General features: G+C 42.7%; 2 long non-coding RNA genes across 3 annotated transcripts in view; one reads left to right on the forward strand and one right to left on the reverse strand.

Annotated features, from left to right (window-relative positions):
- LOC309848229 overlaps window positions 1–2,094 on the forward strand; it is a 32,686-nt gene extending 30,592 nt beyond the window's left edge. Inside the window, exon 2 of the long non-coding RNA XR_014302905.1 lies at window positions 1,578–2,094. This is a non-coding gene — a long non-coding RNA (uncharacterized lncRNA). The remainder of the gene's footprint in view (window positions 1–1,577) is intronic.
- Window positions 1–22,510, reverse strand: part of LOC309848227 — an 89,418-nt gene that overhangs the window by 66,370 nt on the left and 538 nt on the right. For both annotated transcript variants that reach the window (XR_014302901.1, XR_014302902.1), the window contains exon 2: window positions 20,396–20,507. This is a non-coding gene — a long non-coding RNA (uncharacterized lncRNA). The remainder of the gene's footprint in view (window positions 1–20,395; window positions 20,508–22,510) is intronic.

The following is a 22,510-nucleotide window of genomic DNA, read 5'->3' on the forward strand; positions in this document are numbered from 1 at the left end:
GCATTACTTTGCTTGGGTACACTTCCCTGTACTGTCACCTGAAAACTCTCAAATAAGCTGGGGCACTCATTTGTTTCCTTGATCTCAGGGATCACTGTCTTTTGTTGCCTGAGGTCCAGTCTCTTCAAAACCATTGTTTCATATATTCTGTTCATTTTTCTTTCTTTGGTTGTTTCAGGTAGGAGGACAAATGCAGTCTCTTGCTACTCTACCTTGGCAAGGAGCAGAATTCTGCCCTTTTATTTTACTGAGGATTTTACTTATTTATTTGAGAGAGAGAGAGAGAGTACAGCAGGGGGAGTGGTAGAAGAAACAGACTCCCTGCTGAGCAGGAAGCCAGATGCCGGTCTCAATCCCTGAACCCTGGGACCTGAGCCCAAGTCAGATGCTTAAAATGACTGAGCCACCCAGGTTCCCTGAATTCTGCTCTTTTAAAAGACAATTTATGCCTTTAGTTTATCAGTTAAACTCATCCTGTTCAATTTAAAATTCGATAAATTCAATTTTAATTTTAGTTTTTTTGAGGTATGATGTCATTTGATCATGTTTTTACCAAGACATTCACCATTCTGAAATCATTCTGTTAACTTACATTTTAACAAAATATGGCCATTTCTCCCAAGTTAACCTCCTTTGCCTATAACCAACAAGTGCCAGACTCCACACTTTCTTTTTCCCTGGGAGCCGGTGCAAACTGCATGTGTTTATGACTAGGTGTCTCCAATCATCAGACTAGAGCTCTCTATCCTAAAACTGGGGTCATTCCCCTAGAATATCCATAGAACACTTGGCCTCTAGGCAAGTCTCTTCAGAGCTGTGGGGTGGGGAGGGGGTTTGGTTTTGTCTTAAAATCCAACATACCTTTTAGGTGTTGGTAGCTTTTTAGAACTAATTTTCAATTACATGAAGATTTTTCTGAGTTATTTTCTCCTCTTTTCTCATTCTTCAATAATCTATTTATTTTTATTATTTATTTATTTTTGTCAACCACCTGTAGTGCTTCCAAATAATCCAGCTCTGTGCACTGCACTCCCCAACCCAGTCTGTCCTAGAGTGGAACTTTAGCTAAGAACTACTGGCCCTGGATATACATGTGATCAGGTGCCATCACAGTCTTATCAGAGGTGTCAAAGCTCGTCATGTCGTCCCTACCTATGACTGACTACATACCGCGTTGGCCTTAACATGTTAGAACCAAGGACTGTTTAAACATAAAGTGGGCTTTTTATCGATGCTCAAACCTCGCCCATCATAAAAACACCTTCCCTGCAGTTATTGCCCCATTTCTCCCCACCCTTTCTCAGCCAGAGTTGTTGAAAGAACTGCCTGCACTTGCCTCTTCCATTTTCTCACACCTAAACTGATTGCAATCTGGCTCTATACCCCGCCCCCAGGTTTCATGAGCATCTCTCAAGGCCTCCTGCAATTGCCCTGTAGGTCTTATCCTGCTTGCATGGGTAGTGTCTAATACTGCAGACTCACACTCTTCTCTTCCCCTGCTTCTCCTTGACTCCTCCACTCTCCTTCTACCCCTCCCTGTGCTCCCTGTTTTGCTGAAGCCCCTTCTCTTCTTCCAGGAAAATCCAGAGGCTCACGTGGCTTTGAGGACCTCAACCTTGATGGAAGGACTGGGGTGAAGAATGAAGACTCTGTAGACCAGGAGTGTGTGCCAGGCCTTGGACTAGATCTTCAGCAGATTTCTGGGGAACAGAGTGAAGCCAGCTGGAGGATAGTGTGATGCTAATGACATGGCAGCTGCTCTCAGGTGTGGCACCGAAACACTGACAAGTCAGGATCCCTGTGGATCCAGAACAGGACATTCCCACGGAAAGAATTATAACATCTGATATTTCATGCAAACACAGAGCAGTATATTAACCTAGAATACTGAGTAAGGCTTCATTGTCTCAAAGTGCTAAGAGAAGTATGATTTATATGTTGAAACTCCCCTCCCTGGGGGGAAAGAGCCATTCAGATGTGTTGTTCCAGTTTACTTTATACACGTATTCGTAGTACAGAGAAATGACAGAGGACACTACCCTTCCATAGCTGCTGTTTCAAACACCGGGACCTATTAAACATGATTGTGTCTAATTACCAGCCTCAGCCATCCATCAGCCATGAACAGCCACTTGGCGAGCACTAATGAGGCACCTTGCTAGCCTTTCCATGAGACAAGTAATTCTCTACCGCAAACGAAAGAGTAAAGGCAGAAGAGCTGAAGGAAAGCACAGGCCATCCAGCCTCACTCCCACTGCAGCATGTCCGGTCCTAAGGGCCCTTGGAGGGTGTCAGTGATGGTGAGAGCAGGTAAGGTCCGTTTGTCCAAGATTGAGACTGTATAATGGTTCAGACCCTGGTCAGTTCAGGGTGTGTGTGTGCATGTGTGTGTGTGTGGGGGGGTGAAAGGTATAAAGCTTAATAATTGAATATTATACCACAGCATTCCAGTTCAATTCAGCATCCAGATCAATTTCCCATCTGTTTGTCCTCCCTTGAAGTGGAGCTCCCTAAAAGTTCATGCCCAGAAGACTTTATCACATGTGACTCTACTTCGACTGATTTGTTTCTTTTTTTTTTTAAGATTTTATTTACTTATTTGACAGAGACACACAGAGAGAGAGGGGACAGAAGCAGGGGGAGTGGGAGAGGGAGAACAAGGCTTCCTGCCAAGTAGGGAGCCCGATGCGGGTTTTGATCCCAGGAGGCTGGGATCATGACCTGAGCCGAAGGCAGAGGCTTAAGGACTCAGCCACCCAGGTGCCCCAACTTCTGGCTGATTTCTACTCACCTCCTCATGCAGCAACTTCAGCACCTGACTGACTGAACCAGTCCTCTCCACCAGTCCTCTCTCTGCTGTCCGTTCCATGCCATGGATGAGCCACCGCACTCTGGCTTCTCAGTCCTTCCCATGCTTCCCATCCTCTCCCTCTCCCCCCATAACAGCTCAGCTACTGTGATGCCCACATTCTAAGGGATGCCCAGATCCCTGTTCTCACAAGTGAATGTACCACCTTCAGAAGGCTGCTTCAAAGACTGCTGTTCTGCCATTTCCCGTGCTTCCCACTCTATGGAATCCCAGTTCCGATACTTGGACCCATAGGGCCTGGTGTGCAGGGCCAGTGTTTCATTTTCTCTCTCATCTAGCTTAGATGGTGGTCCAGCACGTCAGCCCTGTCTTCTGATATCCTTGACTACCCTGCAGCTCTCTTCTACCCCAGCACCAGTTAACCGGAACCATTCAGCCATCAGACCTGAGCAGCGAGGTACCAGAGACAGGGATGCCATAGCCAGGAAGGTTCTTTCACAAATCTCAAATGACCACTAGCCCTGCCAGCGAGGTTCCCCCCACACCTTAGACAAAGTCACAGCCCCTTTTCTGAACAGTCTATTTCCCACCTTCCCCTTTCTGCCTACTCCCCTATCCCATCTCAAGCTTTGCTGAGACCCACTGTTTCCAAGATGGCCTTTCTTGGAGCAAACAAGCTTCATGGGGGTGGGGATCAGAGAGCATCACTCTTTTCCTCTATGACGAGGCTAGTTCTTCCCTGCCCTGTGCAGAAACACGGGCGGCAACTAAGATTTTTTGGTTCCTTATGAGTAACAAAGGTCCTCTAGTCACTGTAAATCCAGTAATTCAGGTGTGGTGTCCATAATAATAATAATAATAATAATAATTAACTTTTTAAAATTAGTTTCACGGGTAGAATTCAGTGATTTATCAGTTGCATATAACATCAAGTGCTCATTACATTAAATACCCTCCTTAATGCCCATCACCCAATTACTCCATTCTCTAGCAACCCTATTTGTTTCCGAGAGTTAAGAGTCTCTTTTTTTTTTAAAGATTTTATTTATTTATTTGACAGACAGAGATCACAAGTAGGCAGAGAGGCAGGCAGAGAGAGAGAGAGAGAGGGAAGCAGGCTTCCTGCGGAGCAGAGAGCCCGATGCAGGGCTTGATCCCAGGACCCTGAGATCATGACCCGAGCCGAAGGCAGCAGCCCAAACCACTGAGCCACCCAGGCACCCCGAGTTAAGAGTCTCTTATGGTTTGCCTCCCTCTCTGTTTTCATCTTTTTTTTTTTTAAAGATTTATTTATTTATTTATTTGACAGAGAGAGATCACAAGTAGGCAGAGAGGCAGGCAGAGAGAGAGAGAGAGGAGGAAACAGGCTCCCTGCTGAGCAGAGCCCGATGCGGGACTCGATCCCAGGACCCTGAGATCATGACCTGAGCCGAAGGCAGCGGCTTAACCCACTGAGCCACCCAGGCGCCCTCTGTTTTCATCTTATTTTATTTTTCTTTCCCTTCACCTATGTTCATGTTTTGTTTCTTAAATCCCACATATGAGTGAAATCATATATTTGCCTTTGACTTATTTCACTTAGTATAATACCCTCTAGTTCTATCCACATGGTTGCAAATAATAATAATTAACTTTAAACTTCATGCTTGGGCTGGGTTTGTCCTCCTCTGCATGACACTGGCAGGGGGCAAAGTCCTAATAAATTTCTCTTTTCTCTCCAACCTGTTTCATGATGTTCACTCCACCCTTTGCCATGGCTTCTGACCCCACCCAGGGTGGAGGTGAAAGTGGGGCAGGACAGTTCTCACACGATTTGGAATTCTATGATGATCTGGCATCAGCCCTCCCCAGGAAGTGAGTGCTTTCCTTCCTGAGGTAATTCTGTGAGGTTTTCAGAGATTCCATGGAGTGTGTGGATCTTTTTCTAGCCAGTCACTCAAGACCCCTTCCTCAACCTTTATGTGTCTGATCGAGCCTCAGACCTTACTCTGCTGAAGGGTTCTACTTATCAGTCAGCCTTCTAGTTTGGGATATAAAACAGCTTTCTCACTGGAGTGGCCCAAGACTGGTTCTTGGGAAATACTTACACATTCCCTCTGCCCCTACCAACTGTGGCAGCACAGGCCCCTCCTACACAGCCCCTCTGGTTTCTCCCTCTACTACACTGGCTAGGGCCAGCACCACCAGCAGCTCTTTCCGAAATCCCTTCTCATATCCAGCCTTTTTTCAGTCTTCTAAACTCTTCTTCAGGTCAGAGATAGGAAGTTAGCTGGGATCACAGAATCAGTCTTTGGAAACCTCCCTTGTAAGTAGTCTTGACTATACCTGGGAAAGCAGCATCTATCATTCAGCCCAAACTGGGCCAATTCAGGCTCCATTTTCAAACCCTGCCATGCTAGACTACACGTGCAATGAACAACGGGTTGACTCATGGCTGCTGTTGTTCTAAAGCTGAAAAGCAGGAAAAAGCCGAAAAGCAGAAATGTCCTATGGGGTGCTGGGCAACCTGATCAGTTCAACACATCAGTGAGGATTCAGCCCTCCCTCAGGCCCATTGAAGCTGCCCTGTTGCAGGCTGTATGAGATTTCGCTCCAGAATAGAAATAAAAACATTTGTATACAACAGGTGGTTTGTCATGGCAACCAATATGGCATCTTTGGGCACGTTTTCATACCTAGAAACTCAAATGTGAGCAGAGGTGGCAGTTACTCCCTCTGGTTTGGTCTCTGTGCCCATTGGTCTGGGGCTGACTACCCAGATGGTGAAGCCACTGCACCCAGAACTGAAAAACTCACTCTTTCAAGCAGAGAGGAATTCAGTGCAAAGAGCGCTTTATATAGGTGTTCCAAGGACTGGGGTGAGGTGGAAGTTGCCAGAGAAGGAAAGGAGAGATGAGAGAAGCTATAAAGACTGAGTTATAAACCACGACCAGCACATATGGCAAATTATATTTGACAAAGTCAGAAGACGGAGCCTGAAAGAGCCTCTTAGAGATAATTCAGGCTTCCCTTGGCAATCTCACTTGAGTTTTACAGATGAAGAAATAATAATAATAATAATAATAATAATAACAACTACATTTTTTTAGTATAGACACTTAGTAAATACTACTTCATTTCTTACCTCACTTATTTTTCGAGACATTCCTAGGAGGTAATTACTACCACTACCTTCATTTTACAAATGAGGAAACTGAAATTCCAAGAGGTAAGTTCACTTGCCCTAGATGCCCTGGCCAGGAAGGGAAGCAAAAGGAGGACAGCCTATGCATTAGGACCCCTGATTTGGTTTGGTTTCCATGACACCATTATATGGCACAAGGGAAAAGCTCAATTAAAAATCCTCTTTGAAACATAGTACATACCTTTCTACTTCTCAAGTTCAGTCCAAAGCAGAGCCGCAGCTTTGAAAATACTTGTATTAAATTGAAATGCCAAGAGTAGAGCTTGAAGAAGCCATAAAAGGAAAAATGGAAGTATGGAAACACTGGCAGCTATATTCATGAGAACCCTGTGGTTCTGGGGAGTCCGTCTGTTTCTGGGCCTTCAGAGAGGTTAGCTGACTGGGTGACAGATGTGACACCATGGGGAAAGAAGGATGACAATGCTGGTGGTGGGAGAGGAGAAAAGGCGTAGAGACCAGGGAAGCTCAAGAAAGGAAACAGGCTAAAAGAGGAGAACCGTTGGTCAGAGAAGCTTAGAGGTCCTGCATAAGAAGGTAGCCAAGGCTTCATAGGTGAGAGTAAACCTTCAGATAAGTGGGGAGAGTCCTGAAGGAAAACACCAGTCTCTACGAGGAAAGAGCCCTGGACAAGGAAACAGTCTCTGTGAGGAGAGGGTGAAGTACACCAGAAGACAGCCATGGGGGTGTGGTGGGCAGGGCAGTGTGGCTGTGTGCAGAGGTCAGGGAGCCTGGAGTGAACATAGAACACAGCAGCTGCAAGAAAGGAGAACAGACCTGGCTCTGCCCAGTGTTTGCAGGCAGAGTCTTGGTGGTGAAACCTTTCCTCCCCACCCCCAAGTCTTCTAGAGTACAATCGCCTGCATTCCCAGGGCCATGCTGGGCCCTCAGGGTTCTCACAGCTGATATCTCCATGTGCAGGCTATCCCGTCCCCACTGCCTCACCCAAATGCATCACTGACATTTCTCCCAGCTGTGCCCCCCCCCACCACCATTCCAGCCTCTCCAGAGGAACACCCCCAACTCATGATCTGCAGGACTCCTTGGGCCCTTAGCGTGCCCTCCAAATATATTGCTCTTTTCCCCTCTGGGATCCCATTAGATTCTGGTGCCTTGAATCACTCCTTCTTTGTCTGGACATCTCTTTAGTAGTGCCCTGAACTCAAAGATGGTTGTTTAGATGTTAACAATAGCAGTTTGTCGGGGCACCTGGGTGGCTCAGTGGGTTAAGCCTCTGCCTTGGGCTCAGGTCATGATCTCAGGTTCCTGGGATCGAGCCCCACATCAAGCTCTCTGCTCAGCAGGGAGCATGCTTCCCTGTCTCTCTCCACCTGCCTCTCTGCCTACTTATGATCTCTTTGTGTGTCAAATAAATAAATAAAATCTTTAAAACAATTGCAGTTTGTCAACAATACCAAAATGGAAGTACACGGTTGGCTGGTAACAGCCAAAGGCCAGCAGTGAAACAATGGAATTGAAAACCTTATTCATCTTGTGCCCTCTTGTGGAAAAGAGGGCAAAGACACTATGTTACCGCTTGGGAAGCTAGGGATTTACTTCTTTCCCTATCACATCCTTCTTCTCTAAATGTAGTTATTATAAGACAGTGTTAATGAATAAAAATAAGTTTAAATATAAATGTACTATTCTATGTTTAATTTTAATGTAATATTGTTCTATATTTAAACATAACACAGTATATCTAAATACAGTTATAATATAATATTAATGAATCATGATTACCAAATTATGATTTATGAGTTCAAAAATACTGTTCAGAGATGAATCAGGAAGTACTGTATAATTATATGTTCTTTCTGGTAACATCCTTGTATGTTTTTGCTCCTGGAAAATCATTACATGGCTTCATTTTTTTTTATTTGCTTAGTTTTCTAGGTACTTAACAAAATTAAAGCCCCAACTCTATACTGAAGCTATAAGGTCCTTTAATTTTTTTTTTTAAACAAATCTGGAAACTCCAACAATACTACTTTAAAAGTTGTTGGAGCTCTCTTCAGTGCTGCCGCTCCCATGAGATTAATTACTTATCCTCTCCTTCTCGCACAGCACTAATCATCCAGGAATTCCACACTTGCTTGTCTTTTCAGTCTTTTGAGGAATAGAAGTTCAGAATTTTAATAAGTCAAATTCATAATTTTTCCCTTTGTGACTGTGCTTTTAGTGTCCTATTTTTGTTTTATGGCTTTAAGATTTATTTATTTGAGAGAGAGAACGTGTGCACGCGCGCGTACACACACACACACACACACACACACACACTAAGGGGCAGTGGGAGGGGGACAGAATCTCAAGCAGACTCCCCACTTAGCGAGAAGCCCGATGTGAGGCTGGATCTCACATCCCTGAGGTCATCACCTGAGCCAAAAATCAAGAGTCAGAAGCACAACCAACTGAGCCTCTCAGGCTCCTATTTCTAAAATCACTCTCTATCCCAATACCTTGAAGACATTTTGCCATATTATATTCCAAAATCTTTATTGTTTTGCTTTCCACATTTAGGTCCACAACTGACTTGGAAATGATTTTTGTGTATGGTATGAGGTAAGAATAAAATTTTATTTTACTTTTTCTATATATTTAATTGGGCCACATAATTTATTAAAAAGACCTTCTTTCACCTACTATTCTGCAGTGCTATTCATGTCAATCATCAAATAACTGTGTATGTGTGAATCTATTCCTGTAATCTTTAATCTCTTCTGCTGATATGTTTATTATCCTTACATTAATACACTGTTCAAGTTACTGCAGACTTTTTTTTTTTTTAAGATTTTATTTATTTATTTGACAGAGATCACAAATAGGGAGAGAGGCAGGCAGAGAGAGAGAGGAGGAAGCAGGCTCCCCGCTGAGCAGAGAGCCTGATGCGGGGCTGGATCCCAGGACCCTGGGATCATGACCTGAGCCGAAGGCAGAGGCTTTAACCCACTGAGCCACCAGGCACCCCTACTGCAGACTTTTTTTTTTTTTTTTCATTTTTACTTATTTATTTGACACAGAGAGAGAGGTCACAAGTAGGCAGAAAGGCAGGCAGAGGGGGTGGGGGAAGCAGGCTCCCTGTGAAGCAGAGAGCCTGATGTGGGCTTGATCCCAGGACTCTGGGATCATGACCTGAGCCTGAGCCGAAGGCAGAGGCTCAACCCACTTAGCCACCCAGGTGCCCCTTTACTGCAGACTTTAAATACATCTTGACAACCAATAGAGCAAACCCTTCCAATTCATTCTCCTTTAAGTGTGTCTTGGCTCTTCTCAACTCTGCATTTCTATATAAATGTTAGTATTAGGCTTTTTTTATTTTCCAGAAAAAGTACTGAAATTTTTATTGGGATTGCAATACATCTACAGATAAATCTACAGATGATTTTAGAATAAATTTTCATTTCACAGTATCAGGTCTTCTAATCCTCCTAATCATTCAATTTATTTTGGTCCTCTTTAATTTTTCTCAATAATTTTTTACTGGTTCCTGAATAATCTTCTCTATAAATTTCATTTTATAGACTCTGTTGGATTTTTTAAAATTGTGATGAAATATACATAACATAAAATTTATCATCTTAACCATTCAGTGTATAGTTCAGTAGTGTTAAGCATATTCATGTTGTGCAACCAATCTCCAAAATTCTTTCCATCTTGCAAAAACTGAAACTATACCCATTAAACAACAGCTCCCTCCTCCCCCTCCCCCAGTCCCTAGCAACCTCCATTCTATTTTCTGTCTCTATGAATTTCACTGCTCTGTTGATTCCATTCATGTAAGTGGAATTATATAGCATTTGTCTTTTTGTGACCGGCCTATTTCACTTAGCATAATATCCTCAATATTCATTCATGTTGTAGCATGTGTCAGAACTTCCTTCCTTTCTAAGGCTGAATAATATTATATTGCATGTATAATACCACATTTTGTTTATCCATTCATCTCTCAATGAACAATTGTTTGACTTCCATCTTCTGGCTATTGTAAATAATGCTGCTATGAACAAATACCTCTTCGAGACTGTTTTTAATTATTCTCAATTTGTACCCAGAAGTGGAATTACTGGATCACATTTTTAATTTTTTGAGGAACTACAGTATGTCCTTTTAATTCTTCTTACATAATTATTTTTAAGTAATGGGAAAAGTCATATTAACAAACATTATAGAGTATATTTTTAAAAGAACTTTATGTTAATCCAAAGAAAATATTTTATAAAAATCATTGCTATATACAAAGCAAAAATTGATGAGTTTTTTTTTTCAATTCCCAAGTGGTTTTTGAGACATTGGCTTTTTTTTTTTTTTTTGAGACATTGACTATTAATGTCACAAGTACTCGTTAGTTAAATTAGGTTGGGAAACACTGTATTACCTGAAAGTGAATTTGCAGCAAGAAGCAGATTAACCTGTGAGGCAAGTGAGTAAGGACAGCTATTTAATTAAGATATATTTATTGAGTGTGTATTCATATACGTGTTTTTGATGGATAGCAACAAGAAAGAAAAAGAGATGTAGTCCTAAAAGAACTTAGGATCTGGTGGGTTGCGGCTGGTGGAAAGGCAGCATAACACATCAAATAATTAGAGGAAAATTATATTCAGAGTATAATTAGGTGCTAAAGGTGTGATGTAGTCAAGTTCTACAGGGGAGGAAATCACTATAGGATGAGGTCATTGGAAGAAACTTCATGGTGAAATAAGCTGGGCCTCAAATTTGGGCAAAGAAAAGACATTTAAGACTCAAAGAATTAGGGCACCTGGGTAGCTCAGTGGGTTAAAGCCTCTGCCTTCAGCTCAGGTCATGGTCCTGGGGTCCTGGGATTGAGCCCCACATTGGGCTCTCTGCTCGATGGGGAGCCTCCTTCCCCCCTTTTCTCTCTGCCTGCCTCTCTGCCTACTTGTGATCTCTGTCTGTCACATAAATAAATAAAATCTTAAAAAAAAAACAAACAAAAAACAAACTCAAAGAACCCCTTTCGCAAAAGCACAGCAGTACAACTGAGGACAGCCCTGCGGCTGTTTGGCTCCCCCCTTCTACAGTTATCGACTTGTGTGCATCAATAAAACAACTCCAATTTTTCTTGTAACAAAACACAGCTATCTGTCTTAAAGGTAAAGTTCTCACCTTCTCCTCAAAATACGGAGATACACAGCCCAACAGTCACTGTATTCATCACTGGTAATCTCAACTACTCCTCAAATTCAGGCGGAATCCCACTGAATATTGTTACCTAATGAGTACACTGTGAAGTTAACTTTCGACTCTAGGTACATGAAAGAGAAGAAACTGGTCAGCATATAAAATGAACACATATGTTTAACAGAAAATATACAATGCTAATGCTGTCCTGGTTTCTGTGATTTGCTGGGAGGCTGCCAGTGAGAACTGTATCTCCCTTCTTCCACTCCCCAGTCCACATTTCCTTCATCTGGAGTGACCCAAGCCATCACTCCTAGGCACCTCCAGCTAACTCCCTGGGTCTCACAGTCCTTCTTGTCTGCATTTATAGGAGCAACTTGAGTTCACCTCACCTAGAGTGACTTTTTTTTTTTTTTTTTTTTTTTTTTTTGGCCAGCTGGTTCAAAGGTATAAGTAGTCCAAAATGTCCAGAAGGCATTCTCACTTTCTAGTTCAACTGAACCACTGTGTCTGCTAGTGGAAGCATTCCTCCTTGGAGACTATGACTTTCATAACAGCATTGCTCAAGGTTTCTGGGGCAGGAAAAATAATTCTGCAAATGGGTATTGAGTTTAAAAGTGAGAAGAGCCCCTCCCACTTCTAACCCTAGATGCCCAGATCCATATGTTCTGGCTATGGGGGCAAGAACACCCTGTAACAGTTGCTGATTCGAAGCATGTACCGTATCCTGTGAGGTAGAATCACATCTTTGGGGGTATCGTCTCCCAACTGGCACCACAAGTGAGTCTTCAATAAGCCATTTCATCTCTCAGGTAGGCCATCTGCTCCTAGGTGATGGAATATGTGGGTTAAGGCCAGTGGATTCCATAAGCATGAGCCCCATGCTGTATTTCCTTAGCTGTGAAATGGACGAGAAGCAGTGCCGTGCAGAATACCGGCGGATGGACAAAGGATTCCCTAAGTACACAGATGGTACAGCTGGCTGAGGTATTGTGTTGAGGGAAGTCAACTCCACATCCAGAAAACATGTATATTCCAGGGAGGATGAATCTCTGCTCCTCTGCGAAGAAAGAGGCCCAGTGTAATCAGTCTGCCACCAGGTGGCTGCCGGTCCCCATGGGAGAGGTGCCATATAATGGGCCTAGTGTCGGCCTCTTCTGCTGCCAGGTCTGCTACTCAGCAGTAATGTTACATCAACACTGAATAGGGGAAGCCCATGTTTTTGAACCCTAGGCATAGACTCCATCCCCAGCACTGCAGCCACTTTGTTGAAGGCTCACTGAGCAATCGTTGGGGTGACTTGGGCAACAGAATGATTTAGACCCATGGAATGTCTCCCTGATTATTAGCAGCCTCCTTCACAGTGCACAGCCATGGCTCACTGCACAGCAGAGAAGTCTCTATGGTGCCGTGGTAATGGAACTGCTGGAAACCTTTTCTCCAGAGTGCAAGGGAAAGTCATTCACTGGGAGGTACCTCACTAGTGGCACTCTGCTATGAACCTGCCCAAGAGGGTGTGGAAAGAGTCAGGGGAAACGTTCTGCTGGGTCCTGAAGAGCTGCGTGCTGAGCTTGTCAAGCCAGCACACCAGAACCAGGACAGGAAGCCCCTTTCTCTTGTCCTGTCTTTCCAGAGCCTCCTACTGACAAATCTTAACATCACGCTTGTTGGTAAAAGAAAAATATTTAATAGGCCCATTTCAAGTTTACAGACCAGGCAAGGGGTGAATTTCAATAAACTGCTAGCTGGCAAAGGACTGTAATGGGTTGAACAGTGTCCTTCCAAAATTCATGTTTACCTGGAAACTCAAAATGTGACTTTATTTAGAAAATGTACATTTTTTTTGCAGATATAACGAGGTTTTTAAAAAAAGATTTGATTTATTTATTTGACAGAGGGAGACAGTGAGAGAGGGAACACAGCAGGGGGAGTGGGAGCAGGAGAAGCAGGCTTTACAGTGAGCAAGGAACCTGATGTGGGGCTCGATCCCAGGACCCTGAGATCACAACCTGAGCCAAAGGCAGGCACTTAACTGAGCCCCCCAGGCACCCCTGCAGATGTAATTAGTTAAGATGAGGTCACACTGGGTGAGAGTGGGCCCTAAATCCAATGCTGGTATCCTTTTAAAGGAAGATGAAACAGGGAGCCACACTTAAACACAGAGAGAAGGCGGCCAAGTGATGACAGAAGCAAAGAATGCCAGCAACCACGACAAGCTGGAAGGATACAAAGGAGGACTCTTCTCTAGAGCTCTCTGAGGGAGCGTGGGCCTGTTAACACCTTGATTTCAGACTTCTAGCCTCCAGAACAATGAGATAATACATTCTTGTCCTTTTAAGCCACCAAGTTTGTCGTAATTTGTTATGGCAGTCCTAGGAAACTCATACAGCACCAAATCATTAGTTCCAGTTTGGGGAGAACCAACTCATACATGAATATCTGAAGCCCTATGCCTCGGGAGAAAGGCGAGAAGCAAGACCCTAAATGGACAATGTGCTGAACACCCGAGATTATAGCAGATTCCGAGATTCTACCATATAGCTTTCCTCTCATTAGGCTTTACTATCTTACCAGACATGGTTCATGGTATTGCAGGAAATTTCCAATGTCCGTCTCTTCACGTGAAAATGTCATGAAGCCATTATGCTTTATTCCAACGTATCCTCCTGCAGCCTCTCTCTGACCCACTGGGCTCTCCTTCTCATGGGTTATCTGTCTTCCCTGGTAAGTGCTGTCCCTTGAAATCTATCTGAGCAGTCTATTAAATTTCAGAAACCGTCCCTTTTATCAGTTTGATCCTCTTTTTATTCATGTATTTATGGAGCATAAATTAACTAGAGATCACTGTGCCAGCTACCTTAAAGGGAACAAATAACACAGAGAATACAAGGATGAACGAGACACAGACTCTGTACGACATGCACCTGAGCGACGCAGACACATCTTGGAAGATCCAAGATTTCTACTGGGGAGATGGTGGTGCTCATCCAGGAGATCAGGAGGAAAACGAGGCGAGTGGAAAGGAAGTGAGGAAGAACTCATGTTGAGTTTACATTGCCTGTGAAACAAACAAGGAGTGTCTCATAAAGTCCTCTCTATGGGGAGGAGGCTCAAGAAAATGCTCGGGCTTAGGATATAAACCGGAACTCATTTGTTTAGAGACTGTATTTGAAGGCATATATGTGGAAATAGAGAAACAGCCCAAAGAGAGCCCAAGTGTGAGAAATGCAGGAACCAAAGGCAGAACAACGAAGAACATGAATAATATGTGGGATTGTTGAAGAAGAGGAAGCAGGGTAAGGAGCGCTCAGAAGAAGGAAGAGAACCGGAAGACAAAGGGGTAATGAAGGACAGAATTAAAAGTGGAAGAAGTACTGTAGTTAATAATGTGAAGTGCCGGCTTCCTGGGTGGCTCAGTTGGTGAAGCGTCTGCCTTCGGTTCAGGCCGTGATCCTGGAGTTCTAGGATGGAGTCCTACATTGGGCTCCCGGCTCACCAGGGACCCCGCTTCTCCCCCGACCTCTCTCCTCCCATGCTCACTCTCTCTCTCTCATAAATAAATAAAATCTTTTAAAAAAAATAATGTGAAGTGCTGAGAAGATAAGGACTAAAATAAGTGAATTGTATGTATTTGGCAATAGGGAAGACAAGTGAGGGGCGAAGGGTGCAAGCTCCTTACAGAAGGCTTAAAGGAAATAGGAGGTACGATTGTGGTTTATTCTTGTAACTGATGTTATAATACACATAATGGAAAAGTCAAATTGGTCTGTGAGACCTGGAATGGACAAGGGCAGTCCCTTACCCCATCCCACTACTAAGTCCTGCTCGGTAAAACTACATCCAACCTTCTATTCTTATAGCTGTTTCTATGGGGATTTACTTACATGTTCTAAATAATGTAAGACAGCCATCTCTTTTGATATTTGACTTTTATGTGTTATTAAGTTCATATTATGGAATAGAAGGATTTAGCGCTCTTATACAGCCACATTACCTTCATACACAGAATTGTCAAGACCCCCCAAACCTCCCAATATACTTCTAACTTATTTTGGTTAGATCAGATTTCAGTGTTCACATTATAATGACTATGTACGTATTATTCATAGTTAAGCCTTCCAATGTACTATAATTAAATTTCTTGCACACCATTTTGTTTGCCTGGACTTAATGATAAATGAGTATGGTTCCCCCCCTTTGCTTACTCTTCTATGTAGTCATCACTAACCCTGCCAACATTGCAAACTTTCAGTCCAAAGCATGTATCAGCGATGGAACATAACAAACACACCTAGTACTCTATCTGAAGTACTGTGCCACTTGGAGGCATGTGCCTTGAGCTCTCCATCTTCTTACCTCCAAAACTTTCACCTAGGGTCTCCTTTGTCACCCTCTCGAGAATTTCCCTCATTACCTACTATGTTGAATCCCCCATCCAGCTTTTCTTACTATGATTACTCTCTCTTTTGGGTAGACCTCCAGTAGCCTCCTGAGAAAGGGTGCATGGGAGATGACTTTTTTTAAATACTTCACATATCTGAAAATGCCCTTATTCCTACTTTGAATATCACTCATCAGGGTTTAAGTTAGAAATCAATTTTCCTTAAGATTTTGATGGCATTGTCCATCATCCTCTAGACTGAGAAGTCTAATATCATCCCATTTTACAATTTTTATTTTGCAGTTAGTTAGATTCTGGAAGCTCTTAGGATCTCAAATTTGTTCTATATTTTGAGACATTTCAGAATGATACAGGTCTTCATCCTTTGTGCTGTGCATGCAAAAGGCTAGCCCTTTTAATCTGTGAATTCTCATGTTTCAGTTTTGGGACATTTTCTTGGAAAACCTTTACTTAAAACACTGCCTTTACTCAGCACCAAATCACCCAGACTGGGAAATGGGGGTCAGAACTCAGCCCTTATGGGTCATTCAAAGAATCCATACTAGGAAAGTGTATATCATCTTTAGGTTGTTTGATCATCTCCAGAATATTTGGTAAAATGGGTTCTACTAAGAATCTCAGGCAGACTTCACCTCAGAGACAGTGCTGAAAGGGCAGTTAAAAACATCTCCACCCATTTCTGTGCAATAATTAAACTAGTTTAAATAGGAGAGAAAATGGGTGAACTGGCTGATGGGTATGAAGGAGAGTGCTTGTTGTGCTGGACAACTGGTGGCGTATGGAAGTGCTGAATCACTATGTTATACACCTGGAACTAATATTACTATTTAACTAACTGGTTAATAGTTAACTAATAGTTAAATAGTTAATATTTGAATAGTTAATAGTTAACTATTAGTTAATAATAACTAATAGTTAATAATAATGCCCTGAAAAATGAGTGTGGGATAGAGATAAAAATAGAAGGAACAAGTGAGTATCTGTTTAAAGATCATTTAGAGTACCCATTCCCTTCCATGCCTCAGCTCAGTGGATGGCTACCATGTCTACTCACCTATGCAGAAGTCTACGATTTTCTTCTCTGGAAAGGTCTCTGAACTGTAGGACACCTTGCATATATAGTAGCCCTCAACCTCACCCTAACCATCATCCCAACCCAAACACTAGTCCTACCACTAACCCATAACTGGAATATCTAAGTGTAATTCTTTCCCTAAACCTAACCCTCTAGCAAAATCTCTAAACTACAGGGTACCAGGCACAAACCCTTCCCATAAACTTAACCCTTACTGTAACCCTAACCCTAATGCTAGAATTGAGAAAGTTCCTGAACACAAAATAAGAAAAGCCAAGAAGCAGCCAAGTTATTGTGGGGAAGATCTCAAACCTTTAAGAATTGGTAATATTTCTGAAAATAGGTGGAAAGGTAGAGATACAAACTGAAGGAATAACTGAATTTCTTTTTAAAGAGTATTTAGGGGCAGGTGGGTGGCTCAATGGTTTAAACATTTGACTCTGCGCTTTGGCTCAGGTCATGATCTCACAGTTGTGAGATCAAGCCCTGCCTTGGGCTCTCTGCTCAACAGGGAGTCAGCTTCCCCTCTCTCTCTCCCTCTGCAGCTTCCCCAACTCGTACAAACATACACACACACACACACACACACACTAAAAGAAATAAATATTTTTTTAAAGAAACAGTATTTAGAGCTCTAAATCCCTTCCATGCCTCAGCTTGGTGGATGGATGCCATGTAAAATCACACTGAAACAGAAGTCTAAAGAGGCCTCTGAACTGAAGGATACCAGTTTCATACCATAACCCTAACCTGAACCCTAACACTACCCCTCTCCTCTAATCCCAACCAAATCCTATGGATAGGTCTCTGAACTGCAGTACTCTCCCCATGGCCCCCTAGCCCTCCCCCTTCCCCTAGCTCTATCCTGAACCCTAACCCTAGAGGTGAGGGGGGAAAGGAAAAAAGGTAGGGATGGCATATATATACACAAACACACATACATACATACATACAATGGATGTATTCATTCTAAGAGCTTCCAGAATCTAACTAACTGCAAAATAAAAATTGTAAAATGGGATGATATTAGACTTCTCAGTCTAGAGGATGATGGACAATGCCATCAAAATCTTAAGGAAAATTGATTTCTAACTTAAACCCTGATGAGTGATATTCAGTCATTAAAAAAAAGTATGAAATCTTGGCATTTGCAGTGATCTAGATGGGGCTAGAAAGTATGATGCTAAGTGAAATAAGCCATTCAGAGAAACACAAATGCCATATGATTTCACTTATATGAAATCTAAGAAGCAATACAAATGAGCAAAGGGATAAAAGAGAGAGAGAGAGAGATAAACCATAAAAGAGACTCTTAACTATGGAAAACAAATGCGCAGTTACCAGATGGGAGATGGGTGGTTGGGAGGATGGGGAAAATAGGGGATGGGGATTAAGGAGCCCACTTATGTGATGAGCACTGGGTATTGTATGGAAGTGTTGAATTACTATATTATATAAACAAAACTAATAGTACTCTATGATAAGTACTATAATAGTACTCTATGATAAAAATAAAACCTTCCCAAAAAAATAAGTTTTATTATTTTTTATTTTTTATTTAAAAAAAAATTTTTTTTTTATTTGACAGAGAGAAATCACAAGTAGGCAGAGAGACAGGCAGAGAGAGAGAGAGAGAGAGAGAAGCAGGCTCCCCGCTGAGCAGAGAGCCCGATGCGGGACTTGATCCCAGGACCCTGAGATCATGACCTGAGCCGAAGGCAGCGGCTTAACCCACTGAGCCACCCAGGTGCCCCAAAAATAAGTTTTAATTGAGACAAATTCACTATCAAATACCAAAGAAGCTACTCTAAAGATGGGAAAAGAAATTTCATTTACCAATTGTACAGTAACCTGTCTGACATTTGGACCAGGTTTCTAACAGCTTGAATTTGGCTCTTCATTAAGTTAGTCTGGGAAATAGACATTGCCTTTGTTTCTTTATTGCTAAATACCATGAACCAGCTCCAAGATTCAGTCAGAGCCTTGCTACTCAAAGCATTATTATCACCTGAGAATGTGCTAGAAATGCAGAACCTTGGGCCCTACCCTCAACCTTACTGAATCATAATTTGCATTTTAACAAGCTCCTCAAGTGATTGCTATGCACATTTAACTTTGAGAAGCAGTGATAATGAGTCATGGACATCTTTGAGAATCAGACAGATGATGCAGACCAGAGGTCTCAGACTAGAAACTAATCAGGTGATGGACCTGGAAAGGGGCAGCTGGGGACCTTTAGCAACTGGGGAAAGCAGCCTCTAAGTGTCCACAGGTAGCAGCTACTTCACTCCAAGAAACATTCACCCACAGGGAAGACAGGATCAGTATTGGTTTTTTTTTTTTTTTAATTTATTTATTTGAGAGAGAGACAGTGAGAAAGAGCATGAGTGAGGAGAAAGTCAGAAGGAGAAGCAGACTCCCCATGGAGCTGGGCGCCTGATGCGGGACTCGATCCCGGGATTCCGGGATCATGACCTGAGCCGAAGGCAGTCGTCCAACCAACTGAGCCACCCAGTTGTCCCAACAGGATCAGTATTATTAGATTTTTCAGTTTTCCAAAACTGAGTAGTGTGGATTTTTAAAATGTATTGAATTAAAATTTAAACTTTCAAATTGAATTTACAATCCAATTGCAAAACTGCAGGGCAACTAGAACACATCAACAGGCTAGTCTTTGTCAAGATCAGTAGCGTGTGTCTTCTGTTAGACCCTGTCCCCAGAGAAGTACACATATACCCCTAGAAACACATAGTTCAGTGGTGTCTGTTAGAGCTCTGTACCATGATTCTTACGCTGTCAGTATGATAGTCATTGGCCCTATGGGGCTACTGAGAACTTGAAATTCGTAAAAGTGACTAAGGTATTAAATTTCTAATTTTATTTAATTTTAGTAAGTTTATACTTAGGTCGCCACATGTATTTAGTGGGAACCACATCAGGCACACAGATACAGAGCCCAGAGACCGTGGGTTAAATCTCCTCTCTGGATGGCAGGAGGGGTGAAATAAAGGGGATTATGAGTGCACTTACCTTGATGAGCACTGAGTAATGTATACAATTGTTCAATCACTATATTACACACTTGAAACTAATCTAACAGTGGATATTAATTATACTTCAAAAAAACCCAAATAAATAAACCAAAAAACTTTCCCAAACAAGCTTTCCTTTTGAGGCAGTTCTTTATTTAGCTAGTACGGAGGTTCTCAACCTCAGTTGCTGTCGGAGACCAAAAAATGGTTGCAAAGACATCAGGTCCTTATTCCTGCAACCTGTAAATGTTACCTTATTTGGGGAAAAGGTCTCTGCAGGAGTGGTTAAAATAGGGATCTTGAGATGGGGGGATTATCCTTGATATTTCGGCTAAGTCTTACATGCATTTACATGCAGCCTTACCAGAGGGAGAAACGGAAAGACATGAGGATGCTGCCTTAAAAGAACAGAGTGAGGCAGTCACAAGCCACAGAGTGCTGGCAGCCACCAGAAGCTGTAAGAGGAAAGGACTGGATTCTTCCCTTGAGCCTCCAGAGGGAGTACCACTCTGCTGACATCTTGATTTTGGCCAGTGCAACTGATTTCAGACTTTTGGCCTCCAAAACTGTTGTTTTAAGGCACCAAATTAGTGGATGTTATAGCAGTCCTAAGGAACTGATACAGCTGCCCACTGGAATTGCCTGGGGAGCTTTACCTACCTACATTAGTTTATTTAACCTTCTTCCAACAAGATGACTATTGTGATCCCTAGTTTATAAATGAGACAAGGATTGGCAAATTTTAGGAACTTACCCACAGTTAGCTTGGGGCAGAGTTGAGGAGAGAGCCCAGGTCTGTCTGCTCACTTCTGGAAACAGGGAACAAAGAAGAGGGAAATATCCAAGATGATTTCTAAGACTTCTGCCTGCAACATGGAGCCAAGAGTAGTTTCACTATCAAAGCAAGGAATCTGAGAAGCATTGCAGTTGAAGATGTAAGTAGGGAAAGATAAACTCAGTCTGGGATGCTTCCTTAGTTGTTTTCCTAACTCAATACTTCATTCTTGTCTTCATGATGAGAATGGTTTGCATCGTTCCCTCATCCAAACTCCCACAGCTACTCAGTGTGCACCTACAATTGGACTTTCTACACACACTCTCCACCACTCTCTTGGAAACCATAGTTCCACTGCAAGCAAATTGCCTTTTATTTCTAAACCTCTAACTAACTCAGTATCCTTGCAGAAACATGGCAGCTTGTCTCTAACATACCCGCTTCATGAATCTCAAGGCAAGGGAAAAAATGAGTGTGTTATAGATGGATAACAGATCCACACCCATGAAAGCTTCTAACCATATGGAGAGGAAATATGTTGGAATAAAGAAATAGAATGACTGGGGCACCTGGCTAGCTCAGTTAATGAGGCATGCAACCCTTGATCTTGGGGTTGTGAGTTCAAGCCCCATGTTGGGTATAGAGATTATTTAAAATCTTTAAAAAAGAAATAAAGAAAGAAAAATACAGTGATGAAGAAGAAAAGTAGAAGAGTGCTTATAATATTATTACAGGGATGCCTGGGTGGCTCAGTCAGTTAGGCATCTGCCTTTGGCTCAGGTCATGATCCTAGAGACCTGGGATCACGTCTCACTTCAGGCTCCTTGCTTAGCAGGGAACCTGCTTCTCCCTCTACCTGCTACACTCACTGCTTGTACTCTTTCTCTCTAACAAATAAATAAATAAAATCTCAAAAAAAAAAAAAAGAGTTAAAAAAAATCTCTGGGTGGGTTGAACAACCTGTATCTTGGGCGTACATTTTCCAAGAGTCCCTATGGAAAGTGGGTGGAAGAGGAAGCCAATATGTGGAGTTGTGGCCTTGTAGCTCATTTAGCCCCCAATTTTTAAAAATTTGTTTAAGATTTTATTTATTTATTTGACAGAGAGAGAGATCACAAGTAGGTGGAGAGGCAGGCAGAGAGAGAGGAGGAAACAGGCTCCCAGCTGAGCAGAAAGCCTGATGTGGGGCTTGATTCCAAGACTCTGAGATCATAACCTGAGCCAAAGGCAGAGGCTTTAACCCACTGAGCCACCCAACAACACCCCCCCCAAATTTACTTTTATTTATTTTTATTTTTTTTAAAGATTTTATTTATTTATTTGACAGAGAGAAATCACAAGTAGATGGAGAGGCAGGCAGAGAGAGAGAGGGAAGCAGGCTCCCTGCCAAGCAGAGAGCCCGATGCGGGACTCGATCCCAGGACCCCGAGATCATGACCTGAGCCGAAGGCAGCGGCTTAACCCACTGAGCCACCCAGGCGCCCCCCAAATTTACTTTTAAATTGACTTAAGATTTACCTGAGGAATAAAAATATATATATATATATATATATATATATGCCAAAACACGTGTGCAGGTGGGTTCTCACCTTTCTAAGGGCCATTAGGTTCTCCCGTGAAATCCTGGGGCCGAGGTGGGGGAGTCAAACCCGTTCCTTAAAACAGCACTATTTGGGGTGTCTGGGTGGCTCAGTGGGTTAAGCCGCTGCCTTCGGCTCAGGTCATGATCTCAGGGTCCTGGGATCGGGTCCCGCATAGGGCTCTCTGCTCCCACAGGGAGCCTGCTTCCTCCTCTCTCTCTCTCTCTCTCTCTCTGCCTGCCTCTCTGCCTACTTGTGATCTCTGTCAAGTAAATAAATAAAATCTTTAAAAAAAAAAAAAGCACTATTTGGAGCATAAACCCAGGGGAGCGGATGATATTAGGGGCAAGTTGTACTTAAAGGTAGAAAGTGCAGGAGTCTTCCCCCTCTGTGATCGTAGGCGAGTCACGGAACTTTGGGGCTTATTTCTCGTAAACTGGGAATAACCTTACTGGGTTATTGAGAGTAAATGGAACAACCTAAGTAGAAGCCCCTAGAGAAATAACAACGCCGG

Source organism: Mustela nivalis, assembly GCF_964662115.1.
Source record: "Mustela nivalis genome assembly, chromosome: 14".
Classification (NCBI taxonomy): domain Eukaryota; kingdom Metazoa; phylum Chordata; class Mammalia; order Carnivora; family Mustelidae; genus Mustela; species Mustela nivalis.